Source organism: Bison bison, unplaced genomic scaffold (genome assembly GCF_000754665.1).
Source record: "Bison bison bison isolate TAMUID 2011002044 unplaced genomic scaffold, Bison_UMD1.0 scf7180017864193, whole genome shotgun sequence".
Taxonomy (NCBI): Eukaryota; Metazoa; Chordata; class Mammalia; order Artiodactyla; family Bovidae; genus Bison; species Bison bison.
Genome location: NW_011494765.1, coordinates 4137091 through 4152623, shown reverse-complemented (window position 1 = coordinate 4152623; position 15533 = coordinate 4137091).

Sequence of the window (15533 nt, the reverse complement as noted above, 5' to 3'; positions counted from 1 at the left end):
CTGCATAGTCAATAAAGCAGAAATAGATGTTTTTTCTGGAACTCTCTTGCTTTTTCAATGATCCAGCGGATGTTGGCAATTTGATCTCTGGTTCCTGTGCCTTTTCTAAAACCAGCTTGAACATCTGGAAGTTTATGGTTCACATACTGGTGAAGTCTGGCTTGGAGAATTTTGAGCATTACTTTACTAGTGTATGAGTCTTTGGCATTGCCTTTCTTTGGGATTGGAATGAAAACTGACCTTTTCCAGTCCTGTGGCCACTGCTGAATTTTCCGAATTTGCTGGCATATTGAGTGCAGCACTTTCACAGTGTCATTTTTTAGGACTTGAAATAGCTCAACTGGAATTCCATCACCTCCACTAGCTTTGTTCATAGTGATGCTTCCTAAGGCCCACTTGACTTCACATTCCAGAATGTCTGGCTCTAGGTAAGTGATTACACCATCATGATTATCTGGGTCGTGAAGATCTTTTTTATACAGTTCTTCTGTGTATTCTTGCTACCTCTTCTTAATATCTTCTGCTTCTGTCAGAAGATATTAAGATAATGGTTAAGAGTGAGAGTGTGAGCCAAAGTGTTCTGGAGGTAGCTTACAAAAAGGCTCTGATCACCTAAGGAAGTGAAAGGAAAGACACATTGAACAGAGGCCGAAAACTTGATTGTTAGTCCAGAGCTCCAGAGATGTTTGAATGCTCAGCCAAGCAAGTCTGCTTGGTGAAGGTCAGAGCCCTGGTGGGGAAAACCTGGGACTCTGAGTAATGGAGTGTAGACATTTGGATGGATGTTTCTGAGGATATTGACTCTTCAACATGCAGTTCAGGCCCCTCTGGGCTTGGACACTTTTCCTAGTAAGGACTGGAGCTACTACTGTGCTTACTGGTTCTATAGAAGCCCTTCCCTGCGGACAACAACTGCTCCTACCTGCAGTGTTGTCCCAACCTCCTCTCCACATGGCCAGGCTGCTGCTTCTGCTAAGTCGCTTCAGTCGTGTCTGACTCTGTGCGACCCCATAGACGGCAGCCCACCAGGCTCCTCTGTACCTGGGATTCTCCAGGCAAGAATACTGGAGTGGGTTGCCATTTCCTTCTCCAATGCATGAAAGTGAAAAGTGAAAGTGAAGTCGCTCAGTCCTGCCTGACTCTTAGTGACCCCATGGAGTGCAGCCTACCAGGCTCCTCTGTCCATGGGATTTTCCAGGCAAGAGTACTGGAGTGGGTTGCCATTGCCTTCTCTGGGCCAGGCTGATAATCAGAGTTAAATTCCAACATAATCTGTCTGTTGATGCCCAGGGCCTGATAAGGGAAGAAATAGATGATATGCCTAGAGGATGCAAGAATTAGCCAACATGTATGGGTAGGAACCAGGGGAGTACCCCTAGGGTTGAATTTTGAGAGGGCTTGATCAAGGAAGCTGGAATGTAAGACCAGATAAACAAGAATTTATTGACTTGGGGATATTTTCTCAGGACATGGGATTTAATGCCCTAACAAGGACCCAAGCTACTGGAATGGCTCTTAGAAGCCTGGGGAGGGTTGGGGGGTGGAAGTGACCAATTCTCAGGGAAGTGGAAATACCTGAGTTGCCCTGGAAGATGGTAAAAGGAGTGGCTGTGGTGAAATGAACATACACTCAATCCTCATTATTCATGGTCTCCATATTTGTGAATTAGACTATTGCTAAAATTTATTTGCAATCCAGAATCAACACTCGTAGTGCTGTCAAGGTCATTTGCAGATGGGCAAAAATCTGAGTCACCCAATATGTGTCTGGGCAGAGGTCAAACCAGGTAACACTGCCTTCTTGTTTAGTTCTCACGCTGTAAACAGCTGTCCCTTTCACAGTCTACTTAGTGCCACGTTTTTCACATTTTTGGTACTCTTTCGTGGTGGTTTTACTGTTTAAAGTAGCCCCCAGGAATAGTGCTGAAGTGCTGTCCAGGGTTCTAAGCACAGGAAGGCTGTGATGTGCCATACTGAGAAAGTGATGTGTTAGATGAATTTGGCTCAGGCATGAGATACAGTCTGCTGGTCATGAGTTTCCTGTGAACAGATCACCAGTATTTATCATATAAAGTGCCTTTAAACAGAAAGACACATAAAACAAGGATATGTATTGACTGGTTGGCAAAAATATTGACTCGAAAAGAACCTAACTCTGTGTTTCCCTTAGGAGCAGTGGTTCGGTATTCACTAACTCAAGTGTTCTCAGTGACTTTATAGGGCATAACCCTTGAGAATAATAGATCAACTATACCTCTCACGAGTAAAGTCTATTAACCCTTCTTGCAAGGAATGCTGGGAAATGTAGTTCTCATAAGTATCCAGACCCTGGGATAGAGGGGAGGGTATAGAAGAAGCAGGGAATGATTCTAAGTTGCTGCAGACAAGCCAGTAGAGTAGGTTAAACCATCAGACATTAAAAAGATGTTAATGGTTGCCTTGTTGTTGTTGCTGTTCAGCTGCTAAGTCATGCCCAACTCTTTGCAACCCTGTGGACTGCAGCATGCCAGGCTCCCCTGCCCTTCACTGTCTCCCGGAGTTGGCTCAGATTCATATCCAGTCAGTCGGTGATGCTATCTAACCATCTCATGTTTGCCTTAAGTTTTCCAATATTATGATAATTATTCAGAGTCTATCTTCAAATACTATTACATCATTTCTCATGCAGGGTAAGGACCTAATGACCCTGAGGAAACATGTAATGATGGAAGGAAGCAGTTCCGGTTCCCAAGGCTGAAGGGACAAAGGAAAGTAAAGGTTCTCATCACCAATTAACTGTGTGGGAAGGGGTGTGGTTTTTCGCACACCAACTGGCATTTCTCCAACACCATCCAGGTGTCCTACAGTACAACTCAGTTCTGATCCTGTCTATCCAGAGATAGCATCGAATCCCACAGGTTAAGTGATCAGTCCCGCAGGAATGTCCCCCAACTTCAGCCACCATCGAAAGCCCAGATTGTTACCTGCTCCTGACTAACTGGCTATAAATCAGAGGTTCCCACAACCCCCTCCCGGGCTTGATTGATTTGCTAGAGTGGCTCACAAGAACTCAAGAAACCAGTTTGCTCATGAGATTACCAGTTTATTTTAAAAGATATAGCCATTTGAAGAGATTCATAGGGCAAGGTCCTGAACAATGGAACTTCTGTCCTCGTGGAGTTTGGGGCCTGCCATGGTAGCACATGGAAGTTTTCTAGTGCCCTAATTTGTGAGTTCTCTGAACCCCACCCTTTTGGGGTTTCATGGAGGCTTCATTACATCAGCACCGTGGATTAAATCATTGGCCATTGGTGACTAGTTCAGCCTCCAGTCATTCTTTCCTCCCCAGAAGTCATGATGGGTGGGGCTAAAAGTTCCAATCCTCTATCCGTTGGTTCTGCTGGCAATCAGCCCCCTATTTGGGGAGGATTCCCAAAAGCTACCTTATTAATATAACAGTTGCTAATGTTATCATTATGATAACATGATGTCCACTTCATCTTTCATCTATATGGCCCTGAAGCATTTTTTTCCCTCCAGAAACTGAAGACAAGATACCAAATAGTTTCACAAAAGATGCTACAATTGCTCTAATTGCCTAGGAAATTCTAGGGTTTGTGGAGCTGTGAGCTAGGAATCATGGACGAAGATCAAATATATATTTCTTATAAATCACAATATCACAGAAAGATTCTGAGTCATCAGAACCTAAGAGCCCAATGAAGCTGATCCACAGAATCATGAGGAAATGAACTGATTATTGTTTTAAGGCACTAAGTTTGGGGGTGGTTTGTTATGTGGAAATAGAAAACTGATACAAATATCTTCACACTCTGTGAGCATTCTGAGAGGTCAGTCTTCATATTTCTTCCCAAAGTCCTCTTGTGACCATCTTCCAGTCCTTTTCCTTCAAATCCCTGACCATCTACCCAAACCGTTAGTCATTGCCCATGAGTCTATGTATACCTGTACTTCTTGTCCACAAAAAAATGGGCAACCAAATGCATCATCCGCTGGGAGGATTTCTCTTTACACCATCTCTTGCAATGGCTGAGATTTTTCAGCAGTCCACCGCTAGTGGGTGCCAGCACAGGCAGAGTTCGAGACTGATGTAGAGGAGGCCATACAGCAGGATTAGGCTGTTACAGGTATGCAGTCACCTACCCATTGTTGTTGTTCAGTCGCTAAGTCATGTCCAGCTCTTTGCGACCCCATGAACTGCAACACACCAGGCTCCTCTGTCTTTCACTATCTCTTGGAGTTTGCTCAAATTCAAATCCATTGAGTCAGTGATGCTATCTAACTATCTCATCCTCTGTCACTGCCTTCTCCTTTTGCCTTCAATCTTTCCTAGCATCAGGATCTTTTCCAATGAGTTGGCTCTTCACATTAGGTGGCCAAAGTATTGTAGCTTCAGCTTCAGCAATAGTCCTTCCAATGGATATTCAGGATTGATTTCCGTTAGGGTTGACTGGTTTGATCTCATTAAAATATAACATAGGAGCATCCTAATTCTAGACATCAGATCTTTAGTGACTGTGAGTCAGTGCTAGATTCAGACCCACTTGCCCTGTGTTCCAAAATCAGGTTTCTACATGGACCAGGCTGAGGGCTGCTCCAGACCTTGGTGGAGTCCCCAGACCATCTATCCTGAAGCCCAGTTGGCTGACTTTCCCTTGATACAGACCTCAACATCTTCAGCAATATTCTCTATAAAAAAGCCTTTTTCAACTTTGGCGTTTCTGTAATAGACACTCCATTAATGTTCATTGAACTGAGTTCTACTGCCTCCCCATGGCCACAGGGTAAAAATCCAAATTTGTTAGCTTGAAATAAAATATACTTGAAGATCTAGCTCCCTATTTATACTCATCTCCTAATTGTTAGCATTCGCAAAACATTTACTATGGTTCATCTCATCAAATATGTGATCTCATTCAAAAATACAGATATCTGCATGTATACAGAGATCAGTATGTACATGTTATTATGTAATATCATATGCTGTATATACATGTGTGTATTTAACCTAAGTAGTCTCACACAATGTATGTTCTTTTGTAAGTTGCTTTCCCACACTCACCAATATGTCATGGGTATTTATTTCTCCATGCCTTAAAGGTTTTACACATTTATATCATCATTTTAGATGATTCTCTACAATAGCATTGTAGGAATGTATCAGAGTTACTGGTAGACCTTATAAGGGCTTACAACTTTTCAGTATTATAATTAACACTGGGATGAATGATATTTATATTTATACATCTTCTGTTACTTGTTAGACTATCTTCTTAGGTTAAATTCTTTAAAATAGTACCACGGTACCAAAGGGAATATACACTTAAAATTTTGAAGCGTGGTACCAACTACTATCTTCCAGAAATGTTATGCTGACTTATAAAACCAACATCAGGGTGTGAGTGCCCAATTTTCCGCCACCCTCATCAATGCTGGGTATTGCCAACAAAATAATAGAAAAGCAGTCTCTTGTGATTGCTTTGAATGCTTTCTGCAGATGTAAAATATCTTTACTCTGTACATATTAGCCTTGAGTGTTTCTTCTGTGGTTCTTTCTTTAGGTCCTTTCTCTTTTTAAAACTGGACCATTCACCTTTTTCTTATTAATTTTAAAAAGCTCTTGTTCAATATGTTGCAAAATTTTTTCTTCTAAACCTGTAGTGTGTTTTCTTGTTTTGCTTTTATTGAACATATTTTACACTGTATATAGTCAAACCAATTTTTTTTTTTAGGATTTCTTCTTTTTGGTCTAAAGAAAATCTTCCCCACTGCAAAAGCAAATAAACCATCACCTCCTTGTTTTAAAACTAATTTTCTCATGGGTGCATTTTTCTACAATTAACTATTTAATTCACCTGAATTTTGCTTCTGGTCTCCCTGCTCTTCACTTAGCTGGGCCTCCTCACTCAGACTAAGTCTGTCCAGGTCCCCACTCCCACCAGCAGGATATGGCTTCTCAAGGAAGCTCAAAATTACTCACAGGCAGTTTTAGCCTTAAAGCTGAAGTCTCTATTTACAGAAAATATCCACTGGCTCCAACCAGTGAATGCAACTTATATCCAATGCAGAAGCAGCAGCATTTCGATGCTTTTTTGCAGCGCACCAGGACTGGCAAAGTTCATGACACTGTGGTCCTTTCAGAGACAGTAGAAAGGAGTGGTTTCCTGAAATCAAGATCGGGGCACCTGAGTTCTGCCATCTAAAGCCTGAGAGAGTGGTCGTGTTAGTGCCCAGAGCAAACGTGCAGGATACCCTGTCCTCTGCCCTCCAAGAGTTCTCAAGGCTACCAGGCCCTGTTGCTGGCTCTCTTGGGGGGAGTTGGTGAGGCTCTAGCTATCCACACAGACTCCCAGGAAGGACACCACTCAATTCTTTCCAGCTGGGCTTAGGACAGTATATCCAGATAGCAACTGACACTTGATAAAGGGAAACACTTCCACAAGGAAAAATCTTAAGCAAAAAGGCACTGGACTTACTTCAGGGTGGAAGTCTATAGTCGTTACAGGGACTGCAGCTGGTGGCAGGAGGTCCCTGGAGCCCTATTCTGGGGAAAGAGGGTCCATGCAGAAGACGGAAAGAGGACTAGCGGTTTAGTTAGTGAACACTGACAGCATCCGCACCCGACCACCAGCCTGGCCAGGGGCCAGCAGGCAGGAAAGAGTGAGTGAGGGCCCCTCGGGGAGGATGCAGTTGTGCTGAAAATGGCAAAGAGGAAGTGGAGTGAAGCCAGCAACCAGACCCGTGCCTCCCCTCCCAAGGACGAGACATGCAAGACAGGAATGCCCTGGTCCGGCTGTGTTAGCACCAGCCCTTGTGAGGTTCAGACAGCCTGAGCACCCAGCCCAGGAGAGTCAGCAGGCCCAGGGAGAGCAGGTCGTCAGAGGCAGCAGTGTGAGGCTTCCCGGGAAGTTCAGGTGCAAAGGTCCAGCCTCAGAGCCCACATCTACGAAATGAAAGGCAGCTTTTGATTCTCACATTAATATTTGGAGAAGTAAAGGGAGAGAGTGAAGGAGCTGGGGAGTAAAACAAAAATCAAAACAAAACACACAGCTGAAAATAGCTCCAGGGACCCAGATGTGTGATGAATGGAACATCTGGCAGAGACAGGCTAGTTAAACTAACAGTCCCACAAAAGCAATTCTTTTGCCAAAGACGTGTTCTTCCAAGTTATGGATTCCTCAGTTCCAACAAAATTGTCAGAAACATGCCTCCTAATAATATCTGTTGAAGCCCTGAAGTGGAAGGAGGTGGGCAGACAGAAAGAGGAAGACTGTTCCCATGGCCTAGACTCTAGAGAAAATAGCTCAGAGTCACTTTCAGCCTAGAGAAGCCCAAAGAGGGGGCTGGAGGGAGTCAGGGAGGCTGTGATCTGCAGAGCGGAACAAAGAGCCAAAGGGCCAACTCCAGCGAAGCAGTTTTGGGGCTCAGGATAAGGAAGGACTTTCTAGAAAGTTGTTTGTCAAAGGGAGTCAGCCAGTTCCCACAAGCAAGTAGAAACTGGAGATTACTTACAAGGACTGGGGTAGGAGTCCTGGTCCTGAGAGGCGGGGAATAGATGGGAAGTGGGGGAGGCTTTCCTATTCTTAAGAGAGGGCAAGGGTGGGGAAGGGGGAGGAACTTGAAATGACTTATCCTCTGATTTGCACATTTTAAGAATTGTAAAAATAATTTTATTTATTTCTTTTTGGCTGTGCTTGATCTTCCTTGCTGGGTAGGCTTTTCCCTAGCTGTGGTGAGTGGGGGCTACTCTCTAGCTGCGGTGTGCAGGCTTCTCGTGGTGGCTTCTCTCGTTGGGGAGCAGAGGCTCTAGGGCACAAGAGCTTCAGCAGTTGCAGCTCCCAGCCTCTAGAGCACAGGCTCAATAGTTGTGGTGCTTGGGCCCAGCTGCTCCAAGGCACCTCACAGTGCTACACGCAAGCTTCCAGGATCCATCCTAGCTCAAAGGCCCAGGCTATGCACAGCCACTATCGGAGTCCAAGGGAGTCCAGGGAAGGACAACAGGGAAAATCCTGTGGCAGGATACAAAGAAGAGGCCCAAGGCTCACCAGTGCCAAGGCTGAAACTGAACAGGATTTTTTTTTTTTAGATTCAGGATTTATTTAAGATTCAGGGTTTTTTTTTTTAACTTTGTGTGTGTGTGTGTGTGTTTTGACCCAGGCACACGGCAGTGAAAGCACCAAATCCTAATCACTGGACCACTAGGGAATTACCCAGACTTATTTATTTATTGGCCGTGCTGTGCGGCACGTGGGATCTTAGTTCCCCTGACCAGGGATCGAACCTGTGCCCCTTGCATTGGAAACACAGAGTCTTAACCACTGGATTGCCAAGGAAATCCCCAAATGGGATGTTTTGAAGACATGTTTTGAGTGCCAGCAATCTTGCTGTTACCACTACAAAGGAGGTGGGCTTGTCTGCATAGCCTCAGGGGACAGCCTGATCAGTAGTGACACCTAGCTAGCTGCCCCAAACAAACAAACTGGGATGTCACTAGTCCCTAGAAGCCTTTGTTTTTCAGTCTTTCAGTCATGTCCGACTCTTGGCGACCCCATGGACTGCAGCGCACCAGGCTTCCCCTTCACTAGCTCTCAGAGTTTGCTCAAACTCATGTCCATTGAGTTGGTGATGCCAGCCAACCATCTCATCCTCTGTCGCCCCCTTCTCCTTTTGCCTTCAATCTTTTCCAGCATCAAAGTCTTTTCCAATAAGTTACCTCTTTGCATCAAGTAGCCAAAGTACTGGAGCTTCAGCATCAGTCCTTCCAATGAGTATTCAGGGTTGATTTCCTTTAGGATTGACTGGTATGATCTCCTTGCTGTCCAAGGGACTCTCAAGAGTCTTCTCCAACACCACAGTTCAAAAGCATCCATTCTTTAGTGCTCAGCCTTCTTTATGGTCCAGCTCTCACAGCCAGTCTGATCAGATTCAAGGGCTCCTTTAGGACAGAGGCAGGAACAAGAGAAGCCCTAATAAATGACCTCCTAGAAAGATGAGGTGAGGGGCACCTGTTTGCTATCTGAGTTGGAAAGAGACACAATTCTGTCTCTACAGACTCAGGCAGGGTGCCCCATGCGTGACTGCATTATAATCCACTGTTAATTTAAGTACATACCTCCCCGCACAGCTGCCACTTTAGAATCGTAGCATGTTCTCGACCAATGAAAGCTAGAGCAGCAAGCTTTGTTGTACACCTATCGTTGAGAAGAGCAGTCACCCAGGGAGCATTCCCCAGCATTACCCCAAGAGGGTAGGTTCTGCGACACTGGTTTCCTCTGAGGTGGCCTCCTTCGGCCATTTACTTTGTATTCTGAACTTTGGAGCCCTGTTTGCTGGCCAAAATTATGCTAGTTAGGCCTGCCCTGCTGAACAAAAGGAAAATGTCACAGAAATATTTAATTATGAGTCACAGAGGCTTGATGGGTTTTCAAGGAATGGTCAGGGGATTGGTGGGTACTGACATGGTAAAGGACATCACAGACATCCCTGAAGCCAGGTGGGGAGAATTATGAATTACAAGTGGAAGAAACCTAAGTGAGCACAGATCGTGACTTCAGGACGAAAAATGGCCAGCGACTGCCAATGGCTTCTGCCGGCAGGGCAGCTCAATGCTGTCTACATCACATCTGCTCCAACTCAGTTTATCTGCTTCAGGTTGTTGCTGTTCAGTTGTTCACACGTGTCTGACTCTTTTGTGACCCTGTGGACTGCAGCACAGCAGGCTTCCCTGTCCTTCACCATCTCCTGGAGTTTGCTCAAACTCATGTCCATTGAGTTGGTGATGCCATCCAACCATATCCTCTGTTGCCCCCTTCTCCTCCCGCTCTCACTCTTTCCCGACATCAGGGTCTTTTCCAATAAGTCAGCTCTGCTTCAGGTGGTGTTCCCATTTCCAGGACCACGTCCCCTTGGGATTATTCCTTCGACTCTGCCAAGAGGCTTGCTCAGTTCTTCGTGTTGGGCAACTTTTTCAGCCACGGCTGTGTCCAACTCTTTGCAACCCCATGGACTGTAGCCTGCCAGGTTCCTCTGTCCATGGGATTTCCCAGCCAGGAATAATGAAGTGGGCTGCCATTTCCTTCTCCAGGGGATCTTCCCAGACCAGGGGTCAAACCTGCATCTCCTGCTTGGCAGGTGGATTCTTTACCACTGAGCCACTGGCGAAGCCCAAAAGGAAAAAAGCAAACCTACAGAAGCCACTACCTCACAACTTACCTGAGCCATAAAAGTCCAACTCCATCAGTTTTTAGACAAACTGCAGCAAAAGAGGCTGTGAGGCAAAGGTATGGCTAAAAGCTAGACCTCCAGATTCCCAGAAGACATTGCACTTTCTCCCTCACACCCTTAATGTGGGGTCCCCAGCTGGCAAGGAAGCCAGTTCCTAGGTGGACCTCTTACACCAGCTGCAGTCGCACTGCCCACTTGACTGTAAAGGTGAGAACCTGTTTTACAGCAAGGAACAAGTCAGCTCTATTAGCACAGAAGCCAAGTTTCATCCTGGCCTGCTTCCCAGTCCACTGTCCTGCCTGACCCTCCCAGAATATGTGTTTGCTCATTCATTCAATCCCAACTGCGCCTGCTGGGGTTCAAGGCCATGTGCTGAGGGATATACAGGTAAGGGAACAGCCCAGGATCCTTGCTGTCATGGAGGTTGCAGGCTAGGAGAAACATTAATTGAATCATCTCACTAATCAATATACAATTACCAATTTTTTCAGAGCAATGAATTACGCTGAAGGGCAGGAGGATCACAGCTCAATGAGCGGCTCTGTTAAAGGGGCCTGACCTAGAAGGGCTGCTGCAGGGAGGAAGGCCTGAGCTATAACTGCGGAGGAGTTAATTGGCTTTGAGGAAGATCTGTTACAGAACCCAAGTTTGTAGGCCAAATGACAGAGTGTGGAGCAGTGAAAGTGAAGGCCACTCAGTCGTGTCTGACTCTTTGCGACCCCATGGACTACACAGTCCATGGAATTCTCCAGGCCGGAATACTGGAGTGGGTAGCGTTTCCCTTCTCCAGGGGATCTTCCCAACCCAGGGATAGAACGCAGGTTTCCGGCATTGCAGGTGGATTCTTTACCAGCTGAGCCGCAAGGGAAGCCTAAGAATACTGAAGTGGGTAGCCCATCCCGTCTCCAGCAGATCTTCCCGACCCAGGAATCAAACCAGGGTCTCCTGCAATGCAGGCGGATTCTTTACCAACTGAGCTATCAGGGAAGCCTGTGTGGAGCAGAGAAAGGTTTATTTTAGGGCCAAGCAGCGAGAATGGGTGGCTCGTGTTCAAAAACTTCCAACTTCCCTCAAGTTTTTTAGGCAAAATTGGGGTGGGGGGGCTGCAGGGCATGTGATTTCTTTCTGATTGGTTGGTGCTGCTGCTGCTGCTAAGTTGCTTTAGTCGTGTGCGACTCTATGCGACCCCATAGATGGCAGCCCATAATCCAGGACTCTGGTGCTTAGCCTGAAGTCCTCCACCTGGGTGGGGGCCTTAGCTCCGCAGAACTGAAAGGTATATATTGTTATGTATATTCCTAGAGGAACCAGAACTCTTGGTAGCTGCACTGGCTTCTTGACTGCTCCTGTTACTGCAATCCTTCCCTTCTGTGATCAGCAATGTTTGAATCCGCACTTTGGTGTTTGCGGACAGTCTTGGAGGCTGAAGCCTTCTTCCTGTAAACAAGAAACAGGGGACACGGAAAGGCTTCTGTATCCAGGAGGGCCCCACAGGGTCTCATTGGGTTTCAGATAGCTGTGTTAAGAGAAACAGACTGAAACCGCCCACCCTGACCAGGCACCACAGAAACCACTTGTGTGTTATTTAACGACAGGAGGTCCTGGTAAGGAACGGGGAACTAACAAGCCACCATCAACAGGAAGAACTGAGGAAAGGTCCAAAGTACATGCCATGTGCCCTACCACCTTCCAGAATCCTTCTCACTGGAATCCATCTTGGCCAGGCAATGTGTGCACCACCAAGAAGGACCCTGAGTCAGAATGATTGGCCAGAGACAACCAGGAAACTAATCCCATCACCATAAAACTTGAGATAGCAAGCCACTCGGCAGAGTAGTTCTCCTGGTTCCCTTACCTGCAGTTCTCCACCCGGGTGCCCCTTCCCAATAAATGCTTTGGCAGCACGTATATCTCCTCAGACAACTCATTTTCAGTGTTAGACAGGAGCCCACTCCCGGGCCCTGGAAGGGGTCCCCCTTCCTGCAACAGCTGGAGGCAGCAGACAGGGTGTGTGCACCTCAAAGTTCTGTGCTGGGAGTGGACACTTCCTACTTCTGCAGGAAGATGGGGAAAAAAGAGTTCACCGGATATCTCGGGAGCAGACCTCAGCCCCCTGGCAATCCAGTCTCTGCCACACGTGAGAAAGGTGAGAGAGAGATCTGCTTCTTTCTCTTTCCAGCACCACAGTGGCACAAGAGCTTCTTATGAAATTCTAACCTTTCAAAAACAGTGGTTACAGAAACTGTGACACCAGCGGATGTTTGTTAGGGCCAGTGAAACTCAGGAGGCCAGAAGGGGCAGATATAGACGGAGACCACAGCACATTTGCTCTAGCAGCATTTTTATTTACAAACAGCAATTTCCATTGACTTTATACCATAAAAAAGCCATTTACAAGCAAGAAACAAGAGTTCAGAACAAAATTAAGCAGCACTGAAATATTCAATGTCACAAATCTAAAACAAAATGAATACAAGAGTAAAATATCATTTGAATAAATAGTCTTAAATTCATGCTATAAAATAATCCTTAATGGCAAGTTACGAGTTGATACAGCATCCGCTTAGCTAGCTTCATTTACTTCATATGGCGATGAAGTGTGGAGTTGTGAGGTTACCAGTTTATATATTGCAAGATAATGACACTGTGTTAAGTCATTCAAATTGCTCAACCATTTATAACGGAAAAAAATGTTAGCCCTACTAATCAAAGTGGTGAGAGAGATGGTTTTCACATTAGGAAAATGGTCATTCTCGAACAAACCATACGCTTACCTCTTACTAGAGTCAGGGCAGCAACCAAAGGCTTGGGCAGCAAGTCCAAAGGTTGAATTCACAGCATACTTGTCACTGAGGGGCAGCAAGAGGTCTGTTTACTGAATCTGCTGCAAGGCTTACTCCAGGACTTGATCGAGAACTACACCAGCCCTGTCTGTGCCAGACCCAAGGGAACCAGAGAGAAAAGGGTCTCTTGTGGCCGAGGAGTCAAGCACTGGGCAGAAACAGTGCAAAGACTCTGGCACTTACTGAAAAGACGTACGTGATGTGTGACAACCATTACAAATTTCGAACAATGTGAATGACTCTTCTGAACTTTCAGTTCAGTTGCACTGAGTAATATGAAATCTATGATTTATGAACTAGATAGTTTCATATAAAGAATTTACATAATTCCCCAATACTTTCATATATAAAATTTAATAAATAACCCTGACCAGTCTAGAAGCACCATTCAAGGGGCATGTGCCCTTGGAAAATAGTTTAGGTGTTGCATATTTGAGTCCCTTTCAGTGGAGGCTTCACAGGAAACCATTACAGAATTTTAACAATAATGAACAATAACAACAACAACAACAAAAGAACAAAACAGAAAATCACAGTAACTAATGGAAACATTGTTAAAATAAAATACATTGATTTCTTTAAAGTAAAGCTCGTTCACATAGATGATTTTACCCCATCCCAGCCCTTGTTTTGTGTTCCTGCAAACTCTTCCTAGAGGCTATAAAAACAAAAGTAAAAACAAAACCACACACAAAAATATGCAGGCCTATGGTCTGGGCTAAGGGACAAATAAAGACTTGGTTATATAACTGCTATCATTAGAAAAGACATCTAGTCATGCTCTGGAAGATTTAGAAGTTATCAATTTAGCTCTACAGTATATTCTGCTTAACAGTGAACCGACAGTATCCTTTCTGCTGTTTAAAAAAAAAAAAAACCAGCAACAACAAAAAACAAAACTGCCAAGGCAGAGCCAATTGGGAGGTTCTCCACTGTCCCCAAAATTAACTTGACTTCATATACTGTATTTACAAATATCATTTCTAAATGTATTTACAGTTTTAGTAGAAATTAGAGGGTAGAGAACTGATTAGAATGAAAATAACTGTTTAAAACCACAAACATTAGTAAAGTAGAAAATTCTTTGTTTTCACAGTTTGTAAGAACAGGTTAAACACCTCTAGAAAAGGACGCTGTCACTGTCTTCACATTGTCTACGTGTTAGAAAAGGTAGCTCAAGAAGAGACTCAATTATGAACGAACCTATATGGATTCAGGATATATTTTACTGTAAAAGACTTCTTCACATATCACTTTTGTCTTAAGTTTTTGCATTTGTTATAAGTGAAACATCTAACCTAAAACTGTACAGAAATAGGGATTTCGCTTTCCAAAAAAAAAAAAAAAAGAGTCGCTCTAAAGAGTTACACAGCGGACTTCGTCTGTGGAGACGTGAAGTGAACTTCGGGGAGGGAATGTTTCTGGTGTGGTCACGTCAATCCTCCTGGCACATCCTCATGTGACAAGGCACAATTAATTGCTGCTGCCCGGTCTGAACTGAGCTGAGCTTTCACTGGCCGTGCACACCGAGGAGCACGGCGCTCAGCTCTGCGCTGGCCTGCGCGCGGCCTCCCGCGAAGCCCTGTGAAACCTTACAGTACTGGGTTATGGCTTGAGAATTCATTCTGAGCACTGCTAGCAGTGGAGAAGGTAAAGTGTTAGCAACGTGAATGGGAGCAAGTGGAACTTGCAAAATGTGGAATCATTACTCGAGAGAAACGCAATCAATTTTTCTGCCCCTTAACAGTCCCATTACAATGTCTGAACCTGAACTGTACAATCAAAGCAATGTAGTTTTTTTTTTTTTTGTCAAAGACAATTTTGGATAAGTCACTCTTTGGTAAACTCAAACCAGTTAAACAAATTTACACACACGAAGAACTCCATGTACATAAGGTTAAGACGGACACGGTGACAAGAACCAGGACGTTGGAGGCGCTTGCCCCAAGTGCCTTCCCTCCTCACTTGTCTCGTGTATCACAGAATGCTCTGGAGACCTCTCAGGAGGAAGGCCCCAAGCCTGAGTGAAAAGGAGGTTCCTTCCCTGAGCCTGACCTCTCGTGTCCTCGATTTGGGTGTTTCTTGTCACAAACTTTAATTTGTATCACAACACAAATTTTTTGCATTTAATTCTTTGAAGAAAAAAAAAAAATCAAAACCAAACTTGTAAGGAAAAAAAAATCACAAACATTTACCTGAAACCCCAGAACATATTTAAGTGGGTAAACACAGGGGGTCCAGCCTCCCCTCGAGGCACAGGGCTTTCATAGGAGTTGAACAAGTGCTTCAGGGAGAGAACAGGCCCCGGACTTAGGCAGCCTGACAGGAAAAGGCATACTATATACCCGGTAGCAGAAGCCGCTCCTCGAGCAGCAGGACTCGCGTGTGTCTGGACGTAGTAACACTGATGTGGAGCGTGGTGGCTCACGCCGTGTGGACAGACCCCCTGTGCTGAAGAGACGCTAC